This window comes from Chrysemys picta, chromosome 2, assembly GCF_011386835.1.
Source record: "Chrysemys picta bellii isolate R12L10 chromosome 2, ASM1138683v2, whole genome shotgun sequence".
NCBI classification, from domain to species: domain Eukaryota; kingdom Metazoa; phylum Chordata; order Testudines; family Emydidae; genus Chrysemys; species Chrysemys picta.
This window is the reverse complement of record NC_088792.1, coordinates 233,675,442-233,700,960: the sequence shown is the minus strand read 5'-3', so window position 1 is coordinate 233,700,960 and position 25,519 is coordinate 233,675,442. Positions and strand designations below refer to the sequence as shown.

Genomic DNA, 25,519 nt, shown 5'->3' with positions numbered 1-25,519 from the left:
CTTGCCATATATTTAAAAATTCAAGCTAATCATACAAACAAAAATCAATGCAGGAGCCTTCCCCCCGCAAAAAACCTCACCCCAGCCACAGATCTAGACACTGTGGAACAGTGTCCACCTGTTGAGGTGGAGAGAGGGTTGTTCTTTTTGAGTGAGTGTGTGTGTGCAAAAGCAGACACCTACCTCACATGGTAGACTCCAAAACTGACTTGTTATGTGGGAATTTTCACTATGACTGCACTTACACAGGAACGTCTGATGCAGACCCAAAATTTATGGATTCAGATTCATGTCACCATCCCTGCTGGTGTGCATTTGACTCCTGAGAAATTTATATAGTTTGTGAGTACATTACATTTTGCAGATCTGGGTCCCTGTCTAATCCATTAGATTGAGATCCCTAGGGCCACTTCAGAGAGGTTACCAAACCTGCAGCTGCAGAGTTCCTATGTTGGAATGGATGGGCTGTCCACCCCAAGCAATGGCTTTAATTGTTTTCAAAGCTGCTAGTAGGTTTCTGTCTAAATTGATCTTTTTTTTAAAAAAAAGCTGTTATGTTTAGCAAGTTTCTTTTTTAGCGTTTGGTAATAATTCTTTACCAAATGCTAGAAAGCAAACTTCCTGAATATAACCCTAAAACCCAAGCCACTGACCTCTTTAAAATTTGGACATAAAACTCTATGTATGCACTATCATTCACTAGTAGCACTAGAATAAAGCTTGATAACTGAGGCACAAAAACCTCTCCCCTTCCCTAACAAACCACCTCTAAGCTTTCAAGACCCAGATATGGAAAAGTGTGTCTGGTATTTTTCATTCCAGCACGTTGAGTAGGGTGGGAGCTTATTGTTGTGTTTAGGATTTGACCTACATATAGCAGTCAGCTCTGCGACTTCACAAAAATGCAGTATTAGGTTGAAAATAATATGCTAGCGGGATAGTGTATGTGTCAAATTTTCAAAATTATCTTATTCTGGTGAAATAAAGGGACTGCGTAGCAGCGGAACCAATCACCAGGGAATCCTCCAACATAAAGTGGTTCTCCACATGGTGCAGTAGCAGAGGAAATGCTCCACGTCCCTTTCTTCCAAACACCCTGGAGCTGGCGACATGTAGGGTATATAATTGGCAAAGAGGCATGGCTTAAGCACTGCTCTACTTCAGCTATTCTTGGCTATCAGAAGCACACCTAGGGGCCAACTGGAGCTGAATATAAGCTACAGTAGCCCAGAGACTGCTTTAAGGTATTCTAGGAGCTTGGCAGGGCTTAGAATAAAGGAAACACAACACACCTGCTTGCATCAAGAACAGGTCAGCTAGAGTGAAGAGTCAGGTTCAGTGGTCTTAGGAACCAAAGTTTGCATTGAGATTGGTTATATGTCACTTAGATACTATGATGATGAACATGGCATAAGAACCTGTATAGAATATATTTTTCTACTATGCAAGGTTACAATTGGGTTGGACCTCCCATTTATGAAATAATCAATTGTGACATGTCCTATACTGTTTTTTTGTTTTTGTTTTTTGTTTTGCTTGTCATCAAAACATATATGTAACTGTTGCTCAGAGCATATATCAGCAGTTAGGAGGATAATTTCTCTACATGTGCATCAGGTTATGTAGGCAGCTAAGCTGCAGAGTCCGGATTTGCCAGCCAAAACATTGATCCTTGTTTGTAACTCATGTGTACCCTGAAATCTGTGCAAGAGATTATCCTTAATCGGCAACTGTTTTAAAAGACTACCCTAAATATATATATAATTCTGCTCAGCCTTTAATAGATCTCCTTTATTGTTAGGTTTTGAGGTCAAGTTATTGACATGTGCAGAAGGAGTGGAGTTGTAGAAAGCCCTTCCATAGTAACCTGACACACTTAGTGTATTGAGGATACAGACTCATCTCCCCGTCCTTGCTGGTGTGCATTTGATGACTTTTAAGAAGTCTTTATGAGCCTTTCTCCTACAGGAGAAAGTCACCTTAAGCTAACTATGAAGATATGCATTGCTACCATTCCATATAAAGAGAAGGAACTGTCCACCTTTGGATATCATCGTAGAGCAAAGGGAATGAAATCCAACATGAAGTACTTTCTATAGAATCATAGGACTGAAAGGCAGCCCAAGAGGTCATTTAGTCTTGTCCCCTGAACTCATGCCAGGACTAAGTATTATCTAGACCATCCTTGATGGGTGTTGGTCTAACCTGCTCTTAAAAAACATCCTCTGATGGAGATTCCACAACCTCCATAGGCAGTTTGTTCCAGTGCTTAACTACCCTGATAGTTAGGAAGTTTTTCCTAATGTCCAATCTGAACTTCCCTTGCTGCAATTTAATCACATTGCTTCTTGTCCTATTCTCGGGGGTTAATGAGATTTTTTTTCTCCCTCATCCTTGTAACAACCTTTTATGTACTTGAAAACTGTTATCATGTCCCCGCTCAGTTTTCTCTCCTCCAGACTGAAAAAACTGGGTTTGTTTAATCTTTCCTTGTAGTTCATGTTTTCTAGACTTGTAATCATCTTTGTTGCTCTCCTCTGGACTTTCTCCAATTTGTCCACATCTTTCCTGAAATGTGGCACCCAGAACTGGACACAACAGTCCAGTTGAGGCCTAATCGGTCCAGCGTAGAGCAGAAGAATTACTTCTTGTGTCTTGCTTACGACACTCCTACTAATACATCCCAGAATGATGTTTGCTTTTTTTCAACAGTGTTACACTGTTCACTCATATTTAGCTGGTGATCCACTATGACCCCCAGATCCCTTTCTGCAGTACTCCTTCCTAGGCAGTCATTTCCATTTTGTATGTGTGCAACTGATTGTTGGAGTACTTTGCATAGGTGGAGTACTTTGCATTTGTCCTTATTGAATTTCATCCTATTTACTTCAGACTCTTTCTCCAGTTTGTCCAGATAATTTTGAATTTTAATCCCATCCTCCAAAGCACTTGCAACCCCTCCCAGCTTGGTATCATCGGCAAACTTTGTAAATGTACTCTCTATGCCATTATCTAAATCATTGATGAAGATATTGAACAGAACCAGACCCAGGACTTATACCTGCGGGACCCCACTCGATATGCGCTACAAGCTTGACTGTGAACCACTGATGATTACCCTCTGGAAATGGTTTTCCAATCAGTTATGCACCCACCTTCTAATAGCTCCATCTAGGTTGTATTTCCCTACTTTGTTTATGAGCAGGGCATGCAAAACAGTATCAGAAGCCTTACTAAAGTCAAGATATACCACATCTACTGTTTCCCTCCTATCCACAAGGCTTGTTACCTTGTCAAAGAAAGCTATTAGGTTGGTTTGACATGATTTGTTCTTGACGAATCCATGCTGGCTGTTACTTATCACTTTATTATCTTCTAGGTGTTTTCAAATTGATTGCTTAATTATTTGCTCCATTATCTTTCTGGGTACTGAAGTTAAGCTGACTGCTCTGTAATTCCCCAGGTTGTCCTTATTTTCCTTTTTATGCTTGTTTACATTTTGTAGTTTTATTACCTTTTAAAAAATACGAATAAGTCTTTGGGGCCGGGGCTGTCATTTATCTTATGTTTGTGCAGCTCTGATGCTTCCTGGGGTACTCAGCATTCTGAAGCACCTCAGTACCACCTGCCCATAGCATGAGGAAGTCTTGTCTGTGCTTGCCAGGGGCCAGTTCCCCAACTCCACCAGCTATGGGCAACACAAGCACTCCCCCATAGACCTCTACAGGCCCGGCTGTCTCTCTACAGGTTGGGGAAAAGGCACACTCCAACCCTTGAACCGTCCAAGTGACTCCCTGGAGTGTCCAGCCCCTGTTTCACTGGAGACTCGTAGTAGTCGCAGATCTGCTGCTTCCAAAGAAGGAGTACACCCCAGCTTACTAGTTCTACCCCAAACCACAGCTCTGCTTAATACACAGTAGTCAGATACATTTATAATGAAATCAAGTATACGTCAATTTAACAAAGTAATTCAAAGTAGGAGCAAGCAGAAATATTGTAAACAAATAATTTATTTAAATAAAGTTATAACACACATTCTAGAGCCTAGACTTAATTAACAAGATACTCTCTTGTCTAATAAAGTACACCTCTACCCCAATATAACTCACCCCGATATAACACGGGTTCACATACAACATGGTAAAGCTCTGAGACGCTGCTCTGAGCAACATGTTAAGGGTGCCGGGCCTGGCCAGGGTGGAGGGGTTGGATAAGGAGCAGAGGGTCTCGGGGGCGGTCAGGGGCTCCCCCCCCCAGGGTCTAGGAGGCAGGAGCTGTGGGGGGCAGTTTTGGGGGCCACACAGTCTGAGTGGCCCAGGGGAATAGCGGGGGGCTGGGAACAGCCCACTCTGCTCCGCTTCCTTCACCCCAGCCCCAGCGGTGTCGCTCGGGGGTGGGGGTTTGGGGGAAGGGATCCCTCCTGCACTCACCGGCAGCGGCAGAAGCGGAGAAGCCCGGCCCCACCCGCTCCACTCTGCCAGCTCCCAGCTGCGTCGCTCCACTACCCGCTTCAGGTGAGTGCGGGACCTTTCCCCAACGCCCCCCCTAAGCGACACGGCTGGGGGTGGGGCCACATCCCTCCGCTTCCCGTTCCCGCCGCCGGTGAGTGCAGAGGATGTCCTTTCCCCAACCTCCCCGCACTCACCAGCGGCGGGAAGCGGAGCAATGCAGCCCCAGCCCGCTCCATTCCGCCAGCTCCCAGCTGCGGCGCTCTGCTTTCCGCCGCCGGTGAGTGCGCAGGGCGTCCTTTCCCCAACCTCCCCGCACTCACCGGCGGCGGGAAGTGGAGGGCTGCGGCTGGGAGATGGCAGAGTGGAGTGGACTGGGGCCACGTTGCTCCAGTGCACCCGCCACTGCCGGTGAGTGCCTGTCAGGGGGTGGGGTGTGTGGATAGGGGATGGAGCAGTCAGGGGACAGGGAGCAGGCGGGGTTGGTTAGGGAGTGGGGTCCTGGGGGTGATTAGGGACAGGGGTCTCTGGAGGGGGTGGTCAGGGAACAAGGAATGGGGGGGGCAAAGCAAGTTCGATATAATGCGCTCTCACCTATAACACAGTGCAGGGCCGGTGCAATCCATTAGGTGACCTAGGCGGTCGCCTAGGGCACTAACATTTGGGGGGCGGCGACCGCGGTGGCCGGATCTTCAGCCGCCCTGGTCGTCGTCGGCATTTCAGGGGCGGGACCTTCCACTGCCTAGGGCGGCAAAAATGCTGGCGGCGCTCCTGACGCAGTGAGATTTATTTTGTCTCCCGAGGACCGCGTTATATCGGGGTAGAGGTGTATTGCTCACCAGCACTTTACAGCCAGGCTGGCTTTGATCCTCTTTTCATGAGACAAACAACACTGTCAGCTTGTTTCCTCGGTTAAGGATTCCCTGTGTTTCTTTGGATTCCCTGATATACCAGACTATCTTTTGATGTTAGTCATAAACATGATTCTCCCCTGCTGGGCATTTATTTTTTCCCTGTAGGTTTTCTCTCTTGTAGATTTTGCAGTCTTTCAACTAGTATCTTGCTCAGTGTGAAAATAGGCCTCCATTGTGAGTCATAAAATACAGAATACTCTCGTGGCCGGACAGAGGGATAAGCGTCTGTAACCTCCTGTCTGAAAGTTCTGAGTTATGTCACCCCCTGGTGACCTGCCTTAATTCCCAGTCCTTAAGAACATTAATTTTAGTATAGATGCATAAATCCATAAGTATTATCCATAGACATATTGCACAGTGATTATGATAAGCAATGGGCTACTGGCTCTCGGTAGAAACCTCACATGTCACTCTTGGTGAACTGTTATGAAAATATCTGACCCAGAGGATCCCTGCAAGACCTTCTACATTCCTTGTGCTCTCTGCCAGTTGCACCAAGGGTCCTTGGGTCACACCAGTGCTTAACACAATGATTCTGTGACCTGGTTGGTCTTTAGGTGCTATCACCATATACATATTGAATAATAATATTTAAGTAAGCAAAGTGGTTAATTGATCCCAGAAGTAATATAGAAAGAAAAAAAAGGATACGTATTTTCATGATTTCCCCTCAATTTGGGTGTTGTCTTTCCCATAATTTGTGAGGTATTTTCCCCCATATTAGATGACCTATTTTGCATATAATAACCTCTGTGTAATAGATACTCTGAGTAATTCAGATGTAATTTTTGCTACAACGCAAGGGAGTTTAATTAGTTTTTTGTGAAACTTACTAAATGTTAGAATATTCTACATGACATTTATAATAAAGATAACTCAGTTGCCTTTGTTTAAGTTTGTTTAATTTTTTAAAATTAAAATTACATTATTACATTGTAAATCAGCTGTTCTATATTGAAAGCTAAACCCTAATGTCAGTGCTAATTTAGTGCTGCTGTCAGAGGCCTTCAACAGCTTTGGAGGCAGGCTGAATTTTTGCCCCTAACAGCAGGGTGGATAGTCAGAATGTAGAGGACAAATGTCTAACCCTCTTAATTATGAGCATGCAACTCCATTGACTTGAAGGTGTGTTTTGCCATAGCAAAGAATGCAATATTGGGCTCTTTCTGATAGTGATGTATTACGCAAAATGGCTTAATGGGAACTATATTTTATAAACATCTGTAAGTGTGAGATAATGTTAGCTGCAGCTCCTGAGAGTCAGGTCATTTAGTCACTCCTGAGGAATTGTATAGACTAAAATCTATCTGTTTTATGCTTATTGGCATTATTACAAGAATGCATTTTAAGTGTAAAAGATTACCAGTCTTGGTAAAGCTTTCATATTATATATTTGTAAAGGGTGTACTGCTGACTTGGAAAGCTGCCAAATCACCCAAATGACATCAATTATCTGTTGGATATTTTTCATGAGAAAAGACACCATTTTATTCCCTCAGTGAAGTTGCAGAGTCTCAGCTCATGTGGTTTTCCCTGTATGGAGTTTTGCAGGAAAAGACATTTTAAACGGGCAGCAGTCATTGCTTAGGAGAACAGCATCCTGTACGTGACTTTGGCAGAGAAACATTTCACCCTGCTGTTTGTTGGTTTTTAATTAAAAAATAATTCCTTTTGTAACTTTTTAAAGTCTTTAATAATTTTCTAATTGCCTGCTTAGGAATCTGGTGTCAGAACAAGTCCAAGGGCCCAGTCCTGCTCCCACAGAAGTATCTCAAGTTTTCCATTGTCCTCAACAGGAGAAGGATTGTATTGGATCTTTGTAGCAGGGTGATTGCCACCCAAGAGCCCCCTCATAAAGTGGTGTCAATAGACAGTGTTGTGGGTTGTGTGAATGTGTCACTCCATTAGGTTTTAGCACTTCCTCAATATTCCATAGGCTGCAGAGCCAGAGTGCAGGGGATGGACAGGTGGACCATGGCCCAACAACCTTTCAGCAGTGGTCTGGTACTAAATTAGTATAGAAGCTGCTGGAGCAGTTGGGAGCATTGCTCCAGCTGCATGGTCGCAATGTCACTGAAATTAGACCTGGCAGCCCCACCATCCAGACAGAGGGGCAACCAGGCCAAATTTGAGTGCCGTTGTGACCTGGGGCATGAGAAGTCTGTTCTATATAGTGGTGTGCAGGAGAGCATGCCAAGAACTTGACTCCAGGTGGCACTGGCTCATGCATTGTGCACATAGAGAGAGAGAAAGAGAGAGGGAAGATTCCCTGGCTGAGGGAGACCTGGGGTCCCTAAAGGGGTGGGGAGACAAGTGGGGATTGTAATCCCCCCCCATTTGTCTAAATTGGTGCCCCAGCTCTCATGGCTAGATGTTGCTGTGCGGGTTTCCTTTCCCAGATTCCTCAAAAACTCCACATCAGAGTCCAAAGGTAATTAAAACACTCCCCTTTTGGTTCCAGATTATTTAGTCCTGACACATTGGCCCTCCAGGCTGCTACCCCAGTTGAATGTCTCTCTCCCCTATGGTAGGAAGTCCCCAGCCCTCCTTCCTGGCGCTGGGTCACCATTTCTTAACTCTCTGCAGACTCTCCTTTTAAGAAGCCTAATTGGGTCACCTGATCTTCATTTTCCCCACCTGTGGAGGTGAGTTAAGCTTGTCACAGGTGGCCTTAAGCTTATCTCCCTTTAAAGTGGCCAGCCCCACCGTGACCGTCCCTTCCCTGTAAACCAGAAATGTTGGGGAAGATACACCAGGAAGCATGTTGCGTATCAGCATCCTCCCTACTGTGTGGAGTTGACCTGTTAATGCTTTTTTCATGTTGCTTTTTAAAATAAATCTTATACAAGTAGAAGCATTTGTGGACTAAGTAGAATCCAATAGTATGTATCTTGTACATGTAACATTCCCATTGAAATAAAGGATAGCAGGATTAGGTCATTAGATCCCAATCCTGAAATGCATATGCGTATACTTAGATTTATGTATGCAAGTAGTCCCATTGAATTAGGGCTACTCACCCGAGTAAGTGTTTGCAGGACCTTGGCTTTAGTTTGTTACAGAAGGAAAAGTGCCATTTACCTAACTGTTTGTGTGAGAGAGAGATTAAGGCTTGGTCTACACTAGGAGTTTCTTCGTATAACTGTATCACTCAGGCTTGTGGATTTTCAACACCCCTGAGCGACAGTTATACAAACCTAACTCCAGGTGTACACAGCATTATGTAGACAGGAGAGCTTCTCCCATCAACATAGCTATTGCCTCTTGGGAAGGTGGAGTATCTACACAGAGTTCTCCTGTTGGCATAGGATCGTCTTCACTAAGTGCTAGAGGCACATCTGTGCCACTGCACTGTTGTAAGTGTAGACAAGCCCTCAGATTTCATCAGTGATTTCCTTGGTTTACATTGTATCTGTTCACACTGCATTTACTCCACACTTTTCATAAACAGATTCATCACAAATTTGGGGAGGGGGAACAACTTTGGGAGCTGGTGTTTGGAGTGATGTCTGCTTGACTGGTATGAACAATTAATTTTAAATCTTAAACAATTGTCCCAACACTTTATTCTGAAGATAATTTCCTTAGAGGAAACTATCTCTTGAAATGCTCCCTTTAAAAAAAGGACTGAACCTTTTTAAATGTAACTCTGTTTTCTGTTACTTAACATGAAAGAACACTTTCTGAAGGTGAGAGAACACAAAGCATCTCATATTTATGACTTTATAGGCAGTGGGACTGTGACCTAATGTAAACTTGCAGAGATTTAGTATAATATCCTTAGCTTGAGGGCAACATTCTGAAAACGTTGTGGATTTTCTCTTTTATCCTGGCTCAGTCTACAATCATATTTCTTCGTTATTATTTCCTTTTAGCATTACAGTACAATTGATGTTGATAGAAAGCATGCAGAAACTGAATTTAAAAAATACAAACCACCCCCTCCCTCCCAAAAAAAAACACAATTAAAAAAATCTTTTGCATTGTTGGCACAGAAATAGTGGCTGTAGAAAAGTTCCTGGCTGCCTTTCTTTCAGCTGCTGATAGCAGGCACAACAGAGCTATCACTTGCTGCATTTGGCTCATGTAGATTGTCATAAATAGCAAGACCATATATTTATTTTAAAGATTAATTTAATTCATTGAAGATGAATGTTCCTGACTTGTGTGTACATGTTAGTTAATGGAAAGCTGCAAATGTAAAGATCAGCTCTTACTTTCATGCCAACAAATTAATACAACTGTGCGGTGCTGTATTCTCCACAGGTGTGTGTGTGTTAGGACTGTTTGAAGCACACTTTAGCTAATAGCCCATATATAATTTGGAAGAAGATATCTTCAGTGGAAGACCCTCGGGGGATAAATGGAAAGTCTGTAAGTAAACAACATGTCAGCCCTAAGGAAAGAGTTATTGCTTTTAAAGTAGTAATTATTTTTGTCGTAACTGAGTGGTTGGAAACTCCTTAAAGTGAAATACCCACTTTTAATGATTTGAGGCTATGAATTATAATATGAGAGGTTAGAGGCCTAATCCAAAGCTGCATTGCATAATAATATATGTATACTTTTAAAAGATGATAGTTTTTTAAATGTCTCATACTATAATACAGTATTTGTTGCTGTCTTCAGGTATTTTTCTTATCCGATTTGATTTGCTCATAACATTTTAATCATATTAGCAAGTCTCCTAATCAGTTTATTTCAGTTTACCTGCTTTTTATATGTGGTTGTGAGATTGCATGCCAGATTAATCACTGGAATAAATTGGTATGTCTGCTGTGAATTTAGGACAAAGTCTCATAAGTCAGCTTTATACACAATGACAAAATCTGTGACTCTGAAATTATGATATTTCAGTGATGAAGTTGTTTCCTGTAAATGCCTGTTTCACAAGCCACATTGGTAAGAAGCTTTGCACACTGATTGCTAATGTAATGAGGCTGTTAATAACACATTTGAATACTATAAATAAGTCTTCACACCTTGCATGATTATGCATTCGTTAGCTTGTTTTGTTGTTCTCAATGAGCACTTAATGAACCCTCCAACTTGTAGCTTTTATCCTTGATTATAGAACACATAGATCAGGAAACAGCCTACATACAAATCCTACTTTTGTCTGACCAATTTTTACTTACCATAAAAAATAGCTCCTAAGATTACTATTAACTTAAATATTAGTGACTTTTTCTATGTTTTTAAGCTTATTTACTTTGTGTGTTTAACAGCACTTTCTAGGTAGTCAGTTTCCCCTGCTTGTGTGATTTTTTTCACATAGCAACAAAGTAGAAAGAAATGAGTCACCAAGAAAAAAGGTGGCAACCCAAAATTGGGTGATAGCGTGCTGGTCAGGGACCAGTGATGTAGTCCATTCTCCTGACAATGGATGAATGTTCCCTACAGTATTTGTCTTCTCATTCTCCAGTTTAGTTTTTACTGTCTAAAGCAATGTGGCTACTACCACTTGGCTTAGACATTTTATTTCACAATAGGAGTCTGTCTACATTAGGGTATTGTATCCATTGCTGATACAGCAATGTGTAGAAAGGACCTATTGATATTCAACACCGTTTCAGAAACTGTGGTTGAACCTTGCCTCAAACAGGGCTCAATTATGGTTTCTAAACTGGTGCTGAACATGAATTGGTCCTGTTTGCACATGTAGTTAAATAGTTTTCTGCACCACCACAGCTATATGCATGGCTGATGCCTGTTGAGCCCTACCCTGGAGCCCAAAGAGGAATTCTGCCTGACGCAACCAAAATTTTTCCTGTGGCTTCTACTATAATACTATCTCACCACACAACTGAACACAGGCTGTATTTTAAATATTGCCATGTGTATTGGTCAGGTGCACAATATTGATGGGCAGTGTGTAAGTGGTTATTACAATTGTCATTAACAGTAAGTACTTATTCATGTTTGGGAGCTGTCAGTCAGGGGAACTCTGTTGGGGCTGTCTGGCCCCCCCATCCATTCTTTGTACCACTCAGCACAGCCCACTTGACAGCAGAGTTTGGGAGGTATTACTTGTGCTCAGTGCCTCCTTACGGTATCCTTCCCTTTGCTGAAATAGGTTGCAGTCATGGACTGTACTGCTGTGTAACACCTTGATGGCCACGGAGTGGAGTTTCTCTATCAAGATACATGTAACTCACAGTAACTGTGGAGTTTGTCCTGGTCAAACATATATGGCAGGAGGCAGATTTACCTTTGTGGTTTATCAGTTTTATGCCAGTAGTGTAACTCCACTGATTTCCATGCAGCTACATCACCATTAAACTGGAATAATGCAGTGGTGAATCAGGCCCCGGAACTGGGTTTCCTGTTAATCCGTTAAGTTGCTGTTTGGGCAGCCAAATTTGCCACAAATAACCAAACCAACACTGATATTTCTTATAACCAGTAGTTAGCAAGGCAAAGCAAAGAGTAAACCCAATGAGGTACGGAGTGAGAAGGCAGAGGAGAAAAAATAAGTGAACCATGAAAATTGTGTGGGGAGGGAAAGGGGAGTTCCAGACTGTGAAATGACAAGGACACAAACCAATAGCCTTTCTGAGCAGAGCACCTGCAGCCACTCCAGAGTCCTGGTAGTAAGCCACTGAGATAGGGAGATTTTGTGGGGAGGAAAATCATATTAATGCAGGAAGTAAAAAACATTTAAACACATGTAATGCAAACTGTTTTGGGGAAGCCATTTCAAGACCAAGTGGGAAACACTGAGATCCTGTTCAGTAACTAAATTGAAGGGTGTGTTACATACTAGGAAAGGAAAAAGGTAGATGGATACCCAAGGAAGTACTAGGAAAAAGAAAATATTTATCAGCCAATACAATGCAAGTGAAAAAGTAACTACGGGAGACTTGCCACTCTCTAGGGCCAGAGCTTCTCTACTGAACGAGAGTGACAGTGAAATTCCAGCTTGTATCTGGGATCAGTTGTCACCTTGACCCAAAATAACTCCATTGGCCAAATGCTGCTGTTACACTCAAGCAGCCAAACTAGGACTTAATTTAACTCTTGCATCTGAGTGATATTTTCATTGTCTGAAGAAAATGTTTTAACATTTTTATCAAAGGGACTTGAATGTGCAGTGATTACAGGTTTGAAATCACATACCATATAAACTAATTGGGGCAGCTCTTAGTTACACATGTGTGTATCTGGACTAAGTCCACGTACTCACTCACTCTCCCACCTGATATCTGAGAAAGAAAATACAAATACAGTAGAACCTCAGAGTTACAAACACCTCAGGAATGGAGGTTGTTCATAACTCTGAACAAGCCATTATGGGATGCTCCTCAGGGTGGCGTGCTCGTAGGGGGGGCTGACAGCTCTGCAGTGGCTGCCTTGCCTGTGGGGGTGGGGACAGGCAGCTGGTTCTAGCCCCCTGGCTGCAAGGGTGATGAATGAGGCACCCTGGGGCACCACAGTGTCAGTGGGTGCATGGTGCAGGCTGTAGCCCTTTAAAACTGAGCTGCTACTCCAGAGCGCAGTGTGCAGGCAAGATCTGGGGCTATGGCTCCAGCAGCTTACACTCCAGCCAGGTTTCAGTAGCAGCTCAGGAAGTTTCTTTCAAGGGCTCTGAGCTTGCAAGCTTGTTCTCCTCCCAGCCAGGGAGAGGGGAAAACAGAATTCACCATCTCCTACCTGTAAGTGGCTGCCTGCACGGTGGTGGGTGGGGGGTGGAGACAGGCAGCCCAGATTCAATACAGGCACAGTACAGTACAGTATTTGCTGTTGTTTTGTTTTATTTTATTTTGTTTTGTCTCCGCTGCTGACTGATAACTTACTTCTGGTTCCCCATGTTGTCTGGCTGACCGGTTAGTCTGTAACTCTGGTGTTTGTATCTTTGGCCTGGTCTACACTACGACTTTAATTCGGTTTTATCAGCGTTAATTCGAATTTACCCTGCAACCATCCACACAACGACGCCATTTATTTCGAAATAAAGGGCCCTTTAAATCGATTTCTGTACTCCACCCCGACGAGCGGAGTAGCGCCAAAATCGATTTTAACATTTCGAATTAGGGATAGTGTGGCCGCAATTCGATGGTATTGGCCTCCGGGAGCTATCCCACAGTGCATCATTGTGACCGCTCTGGACAGCAATCTAAACTCGGATGCACTGGCCAGGTAGACAGGAAAAGCCCCGCGAACATTTGAATTTCATTTCCTGTTTGCCCAGCGTGGAGAGCACAGGTGACCACAGATAGCTCATCAGCACAGGTAACCATGCAGGCCGATAATCGAAAAAGAGCACCAGCATGGACCGTGAGGGAGGTACTGGATCTGATCGCTATATGGGGAGAGGATTCAGTGCTAGCAGAACTTCGTTCTAAAAGATGAAATGCCAAAACTTTTGAAAAAATCTCCAAGGGCATGATGGAGAGAGGCCACAATAGGGACTCAGATCAGTGCCGCGTGAAAGTCAAGGTGCTCAGACAAGCCTATCAAAAAACAAAGGAGGCAAACGGTCGCTCTGGGTCAGAGCCGCGGACATGCCGCTTCTACGCCGAGCTGCATGCAATTCTAGGGGGGGCCGCCACCACTACCCCACCTGTGATCGTGGATTCCGGGTCGGGGATAGTCTCATCAGCTACACCTGAGGATTCTGCCGATGGGGGAGAGGAGGAGGAGGAGGAGGAGGATGAGCTTGCAGAGAGCACACAGCACTCCGTTCTCCCCAACAGCCAGGATCTTTTTCTCAGCCTGACTGAAGTACCTTCCCAACCCTCCCAAGCCAGTATCCAAGACCCTGACCCCATGGAAGGGACCTCAGGTGAGTTTACCTTTTAAAATATAAAACTTGTTTTAAAAGCAAACGGTTTTTAATGATTACTTTTCCCTGAGGACTTGGGATGCATTCGCGGTCAGTTCAGCTACTGGAAAAGTCTGTTAACGTGTCTGGGGATGGAGTGGAAATCCTCCAGGGACATCTCCATGAAGCTCTCCTGGAGGTACTCCAAAAGCCTTGCCACAAGGTTTCTGGGCAGTGCATCCTTATTCCGTCCTCCATGGTAGGACACTTGACCACGCCATGCTTGCAGCAAGTAATCTGGTATCATTGCCTGACAAAGCCTGGCAGCGTATGGTCCCGGTGTTTGCTGGCATTCAAGCAACATCCGTTCTTTATCTTGTTGTGTAATCCTCAGGAGAGTGATATCACTCATGGTAACCTGGTTGAAATACGGGAACTTAATTAAGGGGACAGAGGTGGCCGTTCCTACTGGGCTGTTTGCCTGTGGCTGAAAATAATTCCTTCCCTGCAGTTAGCCAAGCGCAGATGGGAAATTGGCCCTGAGCTTTTCGCGTTTGGCTAGCAGGGATCTTCCCTGTTACCAGCCATGCGGTGGGGGGAGGGGTACCGTGATCATCCCAGAGAATTTATGGCGGGACGGGGGCGGCGGCGGGGGGGGGGGGGGTTAGTTTGGTTCCTGCAGGGATCTTCCCTGATACCAGCCACGCGGTGGGGGGAGGGGTACAGCGATCATCCCAGAGAATTCATGGCGGGAGGGGGGAGGTGGGGTGGTTAGTTTGTTTTCTGCTGCTGCTGAATGTTAACAGAAAAATCGCAGCACTCTACGGGCTTTGCTTGGTATGTGGGAAAGGAGGGCGCAGAAGCCGTAAGACAATGGCTTACCATGGCCGCATGCAAGCCGAATTCTGTTGCCCGGACCTGTGATCTCTAGCAGCAAAGCCACAGGCACTCAGTATTAAGAGGCAAAATGCGACCTTGCACAGAAATCACATGTGCTATGTAATGTGAATAGTGTTGGTCACCGTGAAAGAGTATAAGCATTGTTCTGCAAAATGTATCTTTTTAAACAATTCTCTCTTTTTTCCCCTCCCTACAGCAGCTGCAAATTCCTCAAGCCTCCCTCCTCCATCCCGAAGGCTATCACAGATAAGGCATCGTAAGAAGAAGACGCGAGACGAGATGTTTGCAGAAATTATGGAATCCAGCCGCAGTGACAGAGCTCATCTGAATGAGTGGAAGGAAACGGTTTCAAAGTATAGGAAAGGAGCCAGTGAATGTGAGGACAGGAGGGACCAACGTGAGGAGAGGAGAGACGCTCGAGATGAGAGGTGGCGGCAGGAAGATCAGAGGAGGCAGGATGCAACACTGGGGCTGCTGCGTGAGCAAACAGACATGCTCCGGCGTCTGGTGGAGCTTCAGGAACGGCTGCAGGAAAACAGACTGCTGCTACAGCCCCTGTACCCCCCTCCCCCCTCCCCATGTTCCGTATCCTCCTCACCCAGACATGTAAGAACGCGGGGGGGGGGGGGGGAGAGGCGCCGTACACCTTCCCATTCCACCCCAGTGGACAGCCCAAGCAAAAGGCTGTCATTTTTTAAACCTTTTTTTAGTGGTCTTTTCCTTCCCACCGATCCTCCTCCCAAATCACACCCGGGTTCCCTCCCTCTTTTTCTAATCTATTAATAAAGAATAAATGATTTTTAAATGATAGTGACTTTATTTGGTTTGAAAGCAAGCTGGGGGAAGGGGGAGGGTGGGTTCCTTACAGAAAATGAGTCAATAAAGGGGGCAGGTTTTCATGAAGGAGAAACAAACAGATATTTCACACTGTAGCCTGGCCAGTCATGAAACTGGTTTTCAAAGCTTCTCTGATGCACAGCGCTTCCTGGTGTGCTCTTCTAATCGCCCTGGTGTCTGGCTGCGCGTAATCCGCAGCCAGGCGATTTGCCTCAGCCTCCCACCCCGCCATAAAGGTCTCCCCCTTACTTTCACAGAGATTGTGGAGCACGCAGCAAGCAGAAATAACAATGGGGAGATTTCTTTGGCTGAGGTCAGAGCGAGTCAATAATGAACGCCAGCGACCTTTTAAACGGCCAAATGCTCATTCTACCACCATGCTGCACTTGCTCAGCCTGTAGTTGAACAGCTCCTGACTCCTGTCCAGGCTGCCTGTGTACGGCTTCATGAGCCATGGCATTAAGGGGTAGGCTGGGTCCCCAAGAATAACTATTGGCATTTCAACATCCCCAACGGTTATTTTCTGGTCCGGAAAGTAAGTCCCTTGCTGCAGCCCTTTAAACAGAGTAGTGTTCCTGAAGACACGAGCGTCATGAACTCCTCCCGCCCAGCCCGCGTTGATGTTGGTGAAACATCCCTTGTGATCCACAAGTGCTTGCAGCACCATGGAAAAGTACCCCTTGCGGTTTATGTACTCGGTGGCTTGGTGCTCCGGTGCCAAGATAGGGATATGGGTTCCATCTATCACCCCACCACAGTTAGGGAATCCCATTGTAGCAAAGCCATCCACTATGGCCTGCACATTTCCCAGAGTCACTAACTTTCGTAGCAGCACCTGAGTGATTGCTTTGGCTACTTGCATCACAGCAGCCCCCACCGTAGATTTGCCCACTCCAAATTGATTCCCGACTGACCGGTAGCTGTCTGGTGTTGCAAGCTTCCACAGGGCTATTGCCACGCGCTTCTCAACTGTGAGGGCTGCTCTCATCTTGGTATTCTGGCGTTTCAGGGCAGGGGACAGCAAGTCACAAAGTTCCATGAAAGTGCCCTTACGCATGCGAAAGTTCCGCAGCCACTGGGAATCGTCCCAGACCTGCAACACTATGCGGTCCCACCAGTCTGTGCTTGTTTCCCTTGCCCAGAATCGGCGTTCCATGGATAGAACCTGCCCCATTAACAACATGATCTCCAAAGCACCGGGGCCCGTGGTTTCACAGAATTCTGTGTCCGTGTCCATGTCCATGTCCTCATCATGCTTGTCGCTGCGCTGCCGCCGCCGCTGCCTCCTCGCCTCGTTTTTCTGGTCCTGGCTCAGCATAAACTCCACGAGAACGCACGAGGTGTTTACAATGTTCATGACTGCTGTCTTGAACTGAGCGGGCTCCATGCTTGCCGTGGTATGGAGTCTGCAGTGTTCACCCAGGAAAAAAGGTGCAAAATGGTTGTCTGCCGTCCGTTGCTTTCATGCAGGGAGGGAGGGAGGGAGGGAGGGAGGAGGTGAGGCTGTACCCAGAACCACCTGCGACGATGTTTTTTGTCCCATCAGGCACTGGGATCTCAACCCAGAATTCCAATGGGCGCGGGAGACTGCGGGAACTATGGGATAGCTATGGGATAGCTACCCAGAGTGCAACGCTGCAGAAATCGACGCTAGCCCCGGTACTTGGACGCACACCGCCGAATTAATGTGCTTAGTGTGGCCGCATATATTTCGACTTTATACAATCTGTTTCCCAAATTCGAATTATATAAATTCGGATTAATCCCGTAGTGTAGACATACCCTTTGAGGTTCTACTGTATAACATTTAAGTCCGATATTAGCTAGAGGATTGTGTGTACCTCTAAATACACCTGCCTCATTCTATCCAGAGGTATTGCCCATAGAGAATTTTGGCCTGTCTGCACTTCAAGCTGGAAGTGAGATTCTGAGTTCATGGAGAGAAACTTGTACTACCTCTCATTGAGCTAACATGCTAAAAACAGAGTGTACCTGTGGCAGTGTGAGTGGTGGGACATGCTAGCTGCCTCGAGTATGTGCCTATGCTGTACCCTAGGCATGTACGTGGGGTGGTTAGCCCATCCCACCATTCACGCTGCTGTGGCTACACTGTTTTTATCACAGTAGCTCAGTGAGAACTAGTGCCAGTATGTCTCCTCAAGCAGGGAAATCACACCCCCAGGTAGAAGTGTAGACATACTCTATATTTGAATCTTGTTTAATGAAAATGAAAGCTTTTAGTCTCTGTCATGGGTAAATAGAATCTCTTCTTCAAACTTCCTGTGCTTGGTGCAAAGCTGTATCTGATGTTTGATTAAATCAAAGTCTGATCGTAAAAATTTTAAATGCTAAAGTTAAATTATTTGTAGTTCATTGAGTACCATGCATTGTGTAGCTACTCTTCTATTTCGAGTATTTCTCAATATCTTGACTTCAATCTCAGTTTTGCTGTAACTTCTTTTTGATATCAAATAATCACACAGGTTGCTTTTTTCTCTCTCTCTCTCCATTTGTATTAAAGTTACTTGGTAAGGTTCAGCATGTCCAATCCTTTGCATAAAGAACCTGAAGGCTGCCTCTGTTGTATCAAAAGGCCCCATCTCAGGGACTTCAATAAAGGATAACTATTTGTAGAGTTTGTGAATGATGTGCACACTTTTTAAAGACATTCCATTCATATTTTATAAGTGCATACCCAAGTGGATCTCTACATGCATCACATAGTGCTATGCGCAGTCCAACGCCACACCACCAGGCAGAATTATGGCCCACTCCATGAGGGTGCAAGCAACCACCTCTACCTCCCTGGAGGATGTCCTCTGGCATGATATCTGCCAAACGACGACTTAGCGCTCCATACATACCTTCACTGCCCACTTTGCCATTGACCCGGGAGCAGCCTCAGAGGCGACCATCGTCTGTGTTGTCCTGCAAAAGGCAATATCTCTGGCATTCTGGCACCCACCTCCAAGCTGACCACTGCTTCATATCACCCACATTTGGAATACATAGAGGGACCATCATGCAAAGAATAAGAGGAGGTTACTTACCCGTAACTGTGGTCCCTAGTTGTACCTTCCCACTGTCCCTTTTGCTGTGGATGGCCCTATTTACTTAGCAGTAAGAGGGTGACTTAGGGTGCATCACCCCACATGGCCTTTTATAATCTCGCCTGGAGCACGAGGCAATGTACGACGTGCGTGTGGGTCAATGGGCACTGCTGCTGAAAACTTTTGGCTCCGGTGCCTGGAATGCACGCGCACCCACGTTTGGAATACAAATAGGGACCACACATCTCAAAGAACATCCAGTTTCAGGTAAGTAACCTCCTCATATGCTTAACTTTCTGCATTATAGTCCCACTGAAATTAATGGAGCTACTTACACCACTCAATATTAAGTCTTTGTAGAATCAGGCCTAAATATAGTACTTGTGGTATCTCTCCATTTCTGTGAATTTTTGTAGTTTATTGCCTGTGATATGGGGGAAATAATTGCATATCTAGAGAGTAATTGCTAGTACAGTTTTCCCCACAAAACTATGCTAATGAAAAACCCCAATTCCTCCTAATGAAATGGTGCTTTTGTGATGTGGACAACAGCCCAGCAGAGATTTGGTTGAGATCATCCAACTCATTTCACTTTTGACTTAATTTAGATTTGACTCTATATTTCTTTAGAAGTGAATATTGGACTGTTTTAAGGTGTGGTTTTCCTTTAGTAAAAGGAAAGGAAGCACATACTTAACTGCCCTTTGAAAATGTGTTAATTATAGTAAGACAGGGTTCTACAATTCACCATAAACTTTCAAGCAGCTGTGAGAATGTAGTGTATGCATGAAGTCTCTTACCATCTTGAAAATCTTTATAAAGTTGTAGCTGAGCATTTAACAGTAAAAAACAAACTGCCAGTGAAGTTTATTTTCTTTTTTACTGAGTTTTCTGGACCATTGTTCCGCTTGAGGAGCCATGTTTGTTAGTTTTGGCTCACAGACTTCTCTTCCTTAAGGATAAACTATCCTTAGGCACTTGTACAACTATGCATTAAAAGACTGCCTAGCAGTTTATTCACAGCCTCAGCTCAAGCAGAATTCAACTGTGTGACTTCCTGGCTTAAGCGGGGGTGCATCCGTAATGTAAATACCGAGCTGATTTTGTGGAAAACTAGGACATTTTTTGTTTGTTCTTGTAAAAGATTCCTGCTGGAAGCTTTACTTTAAAGTTGGCATTTAGCCTTATCTGCTGTGACTTGGATACTGATCTGATTTTGTGCTTTCATGGACGTTTTTTATATTTTTAACATTTTAATTCAACATTAGCTTTGCTTACAAGCTACATAGCAGAATAAAATTGCATTACAAACATTGTAGTATTAGATTTTATCACCATTTATTTCTTCTAGTCTGCCCAGGGATTTCTACATGTTCAGTAGAACTAATTTGCAGTCAGACACTGAGGTCTTCTAGAAGGCCAGCAGGCTCCACAAATTAATTTATCCAAATAACCAATCCCTCGTAGGCCAACCATAGAAGGACACCAAAATGGCCTAAGTAGGCAAAGCCCCCTTTTGAAGTCTGGAATGTTTTGACTGACTTGAAGCAGGCGGCTGGAATGAAAGGATAATTTTCAGTGACCCATGGGATTTTTTGCCATTTTCAAATATTAGGTAAAACAAAGAGAAATTGCTTGGTCTAATTTAGAAAGACTTAGCAATCCGGATGGTAACCAGACTAAGAATAAAGTACTGAGGTATATATCAGAAGCTCATTCACTGGACTTCATAGTTTAGCTTTTTTTTTATAAAGCTAAACTATGAAATAAAGGTTTTACAGTATTTCAGTTTACAGTAAAATGTGCAGGTGATATCCATACAGCGTAAATAAGAAATGTGTTGCCCCACTTCTGTTTAAAAAAGCTACAGTATTCATTTGTGATTTCAACTTCAAAGATTGTCATGAAATACCTTCTTCCATGCAGAGCCCAAATCCTGATCCCATTAAACTATATGCAAGATTTCCATTAATTTTCAATGGGAGCAAGAGTCTGACCCAGAGAAGGCTTTAGCTCATAAAAGGAAAGTATTTTAATGCCAAAGATAAATATATAATTATTCTTTGAAAATATTTTTGGACGGATGTGTGAACAAAAAAGACTTTTTTAAGGACTCCAAGCATTTTTGTTTAGTACATTTAGAGCAATATTCTGCAATTGGTCCACATGCAGGACTGCTACTGAATTCCATGAAGGGGGGCAAATCCATATTTAGGCAACTTAATAAAAGTGCTGAGCACCTACAGTTCCCATTGATTTCAGCACCTTTGGAAAATAGGCTACTTTTATGGAAGAGCTTTCTTCTAGACACTTGTGGTCGAATTTTTTTGCCAAATATACGATGCAGATACATGTTGGTGGACTCAGTCCTGTGCTCAGCAGCATTAGTGATACAGACCTTACAGCCACTGCAGAACCTACCAGATCTCCTCAGTTACAAAGAGCCCTAAAATGGTGCTGAGTCTTGGCAAAAAGATGGGTCTCATTGGCGTGGTATGAAGAATCATGCATGGAGGGAGAAGTGCCAGGGCCCCAGTGACCTCTCTCTCCTCATGCTTCTGCAAAGCATGTTTCTTAAAAGAATGTTGTGACATGAAAGGAAATCTCCCTCTGACCCACCTCTTTCCTTCTAATACCTGTGGCTGCTCCTGGGAGCTGAACAGAGTAGAATACTTCTGCTTTAGGTCTGGAGTAACTCCCACTCTCTGTGTAGTACTGCCTAGGATGTAGGGTGAGAGAAAGGATTGAGGATCTACAGTGTGCTGCTTTTAGGGGTGGTGTGTGTTTGTGTATCTTATTTATGTTACATTTACTTACTTCCCTGCCTCTGTCAGCCCTGTACCTCCCGTATGTGGAGGGGTCAGTTTGCCTAGGTCACAGTCATTCTTATGTGGCCTAATGAAGCTTAGAACCTTCTTCAACCTGAATTTCTCTTGCATCTTAACACATAATAGAGCATTGTATTAATGGGAAAGTAAGTTAGAATGATAGGGAAGTCGTATTTAAATGCTTTAAGCACAAAAGCATAAAGTTAAAATTGAGTTTTCAAATTTAACTTTATATTTCTTGACTTTTGAGTGATTGATTTCTCTAATATAACATTCAAGTTCACGATTTATTTTTGCGCAGAATGTTTTTACATTCAGGTTATGTTCTAATTTTACTTGAGGAACATAATTTTGTTGTAATGTAAATGCCAACTTTGTCTTATGATTATTGAATTATATTGGCTGTGGGTGAAATTAATCATTTTTGGACCCTATTTAAAATAGGAGAAATTCAAATTCCAGGGCTACAGGAGACGAACGTCCCTCTGTTTCTTTATGCTTTGCTTTAGCTACGTTTTTCTAGACTCTCTCAGAAGACGAAGATTCACTCCTCTTTGTAGAGAATAACAAACTAAGATCTAAATTAAACATATCTTTAAAAATCAGTGGAGGGATTTCATAGGGGCTTACCAACAATAATTGTGGGAACATAGGATTTGCCATTCTGGCTCAGATACTTGACACCTGAAACCTGCTGTCCTGCCACCAGCATTCACAAGGACGTGAACCCCTCCTCTCTCATTCCTAATAATGCATGTAGGCAATTGTGAAATGCTGTACATGGGGAGAAAGTTCCTGCCTAACTCCTGTGGTGGTCAGCTCATAGTGTGAAGCCTAAGATTTGATTGCCCTTATCGTAGTTCACGTAGCTATAAATATTGTTATTTGTCATAGATCAGTGGATGAGAGCCCTTAAAGGAAAACAAAACATGTTGATTCTCTGGGTCTGCAAGGACTAGATGAATAGACATTTCCAGGTACTCGCTCATGATGTTTTCACCCAGCTGAGTTAAGACATTTAACTACATGCTGAGACACAGGTTTGGACAGACATGAGCAAGAATATTAGTAAAAGTAGAAAAAACTTTTGAGAATGAACAATCTACAAGTACTTGCCTATTCAGGCATCTGCCCCTTACTGAGACTGCCTTTAGTACTTTGTTTTCTTTAGGGAGTAGGTGTTTCCTGTGATATTTATTTATTTATTTATTTATTACTTTGATCTCATCTCTGACTGGTTTGTAATTTTTTTTTTTAAGCCTGGCCTCTCGCTTTGTGCTCAAATAGAGGTATAGTTTTCCAAGTGCAACTGAGAGCATCTTGCCATCTAACAAACCGTGTGTCTGTGTGCTCAAATCAAGCAGTTAAATGTCTATACACCTCATTTTCACCCGCAGTTATTTGTGGGTGCAAAATGGTATCCAGGTTTAAGGCACCTTTAAAAACAGGCCCTCTATGGCTTGGATTTTCATTCTTGTTCCAAAAATATTGTAACATGATTCAGATAATATGTATTTTATTACATTCTCATATTTTACTACAAATCAGAATTGTGAAGTTAACAACAGCAATGGGGTGTGGGGGAAGATCCACTTTACTTTTTTCAATACTTGTTTCAGTTGGACAGTATAAAAGCTAAGCTGCAGATGAAGCAGGTTTATATAGAGCACCATATACTGCATAAATCCCATACTTGGTCCTTGGAACTGATCTGTATTCTTGCTTTCATTGCTCCAGCACCTTTTTTTTTTTTTTTTTTTTTTTTTTTTTTTTAAACTCACAGATCAGTGTATCATCATATTTATGTACTTAGTTTGATCCTTAGTAACCAAGAAGAGCTTGGGTTTCCAGGTACAAATTGGATCCTCCTTCTCTTCTCAGACTTCTCTGCCCAGCTAATAGGGGAGATAATTGCTTCTGATGAGCACGATCTCCAGTTTCTTTTGAGAGTGTTTTTTGTAGTCTATGGGTATGTCTGCACTGCAACTGGGAGCTGTGATTCCCAGCACAGGTAGACAGTCGCGCTAGCTCAGCTCAGGCTAACACACTAATAATAGCCGTGTGGATGTTGCAGCACAGCTGGCGACTTGGGCTAGATAGCTACTCGAGCTTGGACCCAAGTTGTTGGGTGGACTTGGACTCGGGCAGCTAGCCTGAGCTGCTGCTAGTGCCGCACAGCTATTTTTAGCATAGTAGTTGAAGCTGGTCTAGCATTAGTCTGTCTCTCCCTGCTGGGAATCATACCTCCCAGCTACAGTGTAGGCATACCCTAAAGCAGTGGTGTGCAACCTGCGGCCCACGGGCTGCACGCGGCCTGTCAGGGTAAGCCACTGGAAGGCCACGAGACAGTTTGTTTACGTTGTCTTTCTGTAGGCACGGCCGCCCGCAGCTCCCAGTGGCCGCAGGGTCGCCGCCCCTTCCTGAAGCTCCCATTGGCTGAGGACAGCAAACCACTAGGAGCTGAGGGAGGCCGTGCCTGCGGACGGTCAATGTAAACAAACTGTCTCGTGGCCCGCCAGTGGATTACCCTGATGGGCCACAGGTTGCCCACCACTTTCCTAAAGGCAGCTAAAGGAAGTGGAGATGTCTCTGTGATGCTGGCAGGCCAAGTGCCAGCTTATGTCAAAGTCTCCATGTCTCAATGGAACACTGACACGTACATAACTGGAATCAGTCTGGCTCACCTGTGTGTGTTAGTATTGTTAAAATAGGTATTAGAATTATAGGAATGAGTTTAATGTTTAGATTTTGTTGAATGCTTGTGAGTTGCTGCCTGCATTAATCTCACTTATAACCTCTGTATCCCATATTGTGAGGTAATATTTGAGTGGTTGTATTGTGAGAGTCTGTGAGTATGTAGATCACCAGACAGGAGACAGACATTAGTGTGAAGTGCTGATCTCCAACAGAGGGTGTTGTATCCTACCCAACAGCAAAGGTCCATCGACACGAGATGGACTATTGTGGGACACTTAAGAGGACAAAATACGTTGGTTGTTCTGCCCTCCACCAATGAAGAGCAAGTGGATTCCTCGCATCAGCTGAGATTGCAGCTCAGAGCATATGGCAGGAGGGGGATAAAAACCTCAGATAGAAATAACTGATTATCTCTATTCTGTTTGGGTTCTGCGGGGCAGGGATTTTCTAGGCATAAGCAAGAGATCCCCAGCTGCTTGGCATGGGTTAGCCCTTAAGGACATATAGACCTTGTCTATTATAGAAGCTTCTATTACCTTTTGAAACTTAAGATTGTGACTCATTTGTGTATATATGTTTACCTTCTTTAACTTTGTAAATAACTCTCATTTCTTTTTTGAGTGCTTGCTTATGTCCATTCCATGTTAGGTGTGTGTGCTCACCACATGCACCAGTGCCATAAGTTTTTTCTCTCAGTGGTATCCTTAGGGGACTGGCTCTGGTGCCCTCTGGAGTGGCGCGCATATGAACCGGTATAAGGAGCGCCACTGGCTCCCCTTTCCCTCAGTTCCTTCTTACCGCCAGTGACGGTGCTGGAACATCTCCTTGCCTCGGCAAGCATTTTCTAACCAGTGTTTTTTTCCTATCACCCATTGTGTATATAGTTCTTAGATAAGTACAGTAACTCCTCACTTAACGTTGTAGTTATGTTCCTGAAAAATGCGACTTTAAGCGAAACGATGTTAAGCGAATCCAATTTCCCCAGAAGAATTAATGTAAATGGGGGGGTTAGGTTCCAGGGCAGCTTCCCCTACTCTGCAAGTACCGGGGGGGGGGGGGGCTCAACCCTGAGCCTGCCCGC

At 44.0% G+C, this 25,519-nt stretch overlaps 1 protein-coding gene across 23 annotated transcripts in view; it reads left to right on the top strand.

The window, feature by feature from the left end:
• Nucleotides 1-25,519, top strand: part of EYA1 (EYA transcriptional coactivator and phosphatase 1) — a 246,731-nt gene that overhangs the window by 7,153 nt on the left and 214,059 nt on the right. For 19 of the 23 annotated variants that reach the window (XM_065582146.1, XM_065582152.1, XM_065582150.1 and 16 more), the window contains exon 2: nucleotides 9,629-9,736. The exons of the other annotated variants lie outside the window; for them this stretch is intronic. The gene's annotated coding sequence lies outside the window, so the exon portion shown is untranslated. The remainder of the gene's footprint in view (nucleotides 1-9,628; nucleotides 9,737-25,519) is intronic. 23 annotated transcript variants of the gene reach the window in all.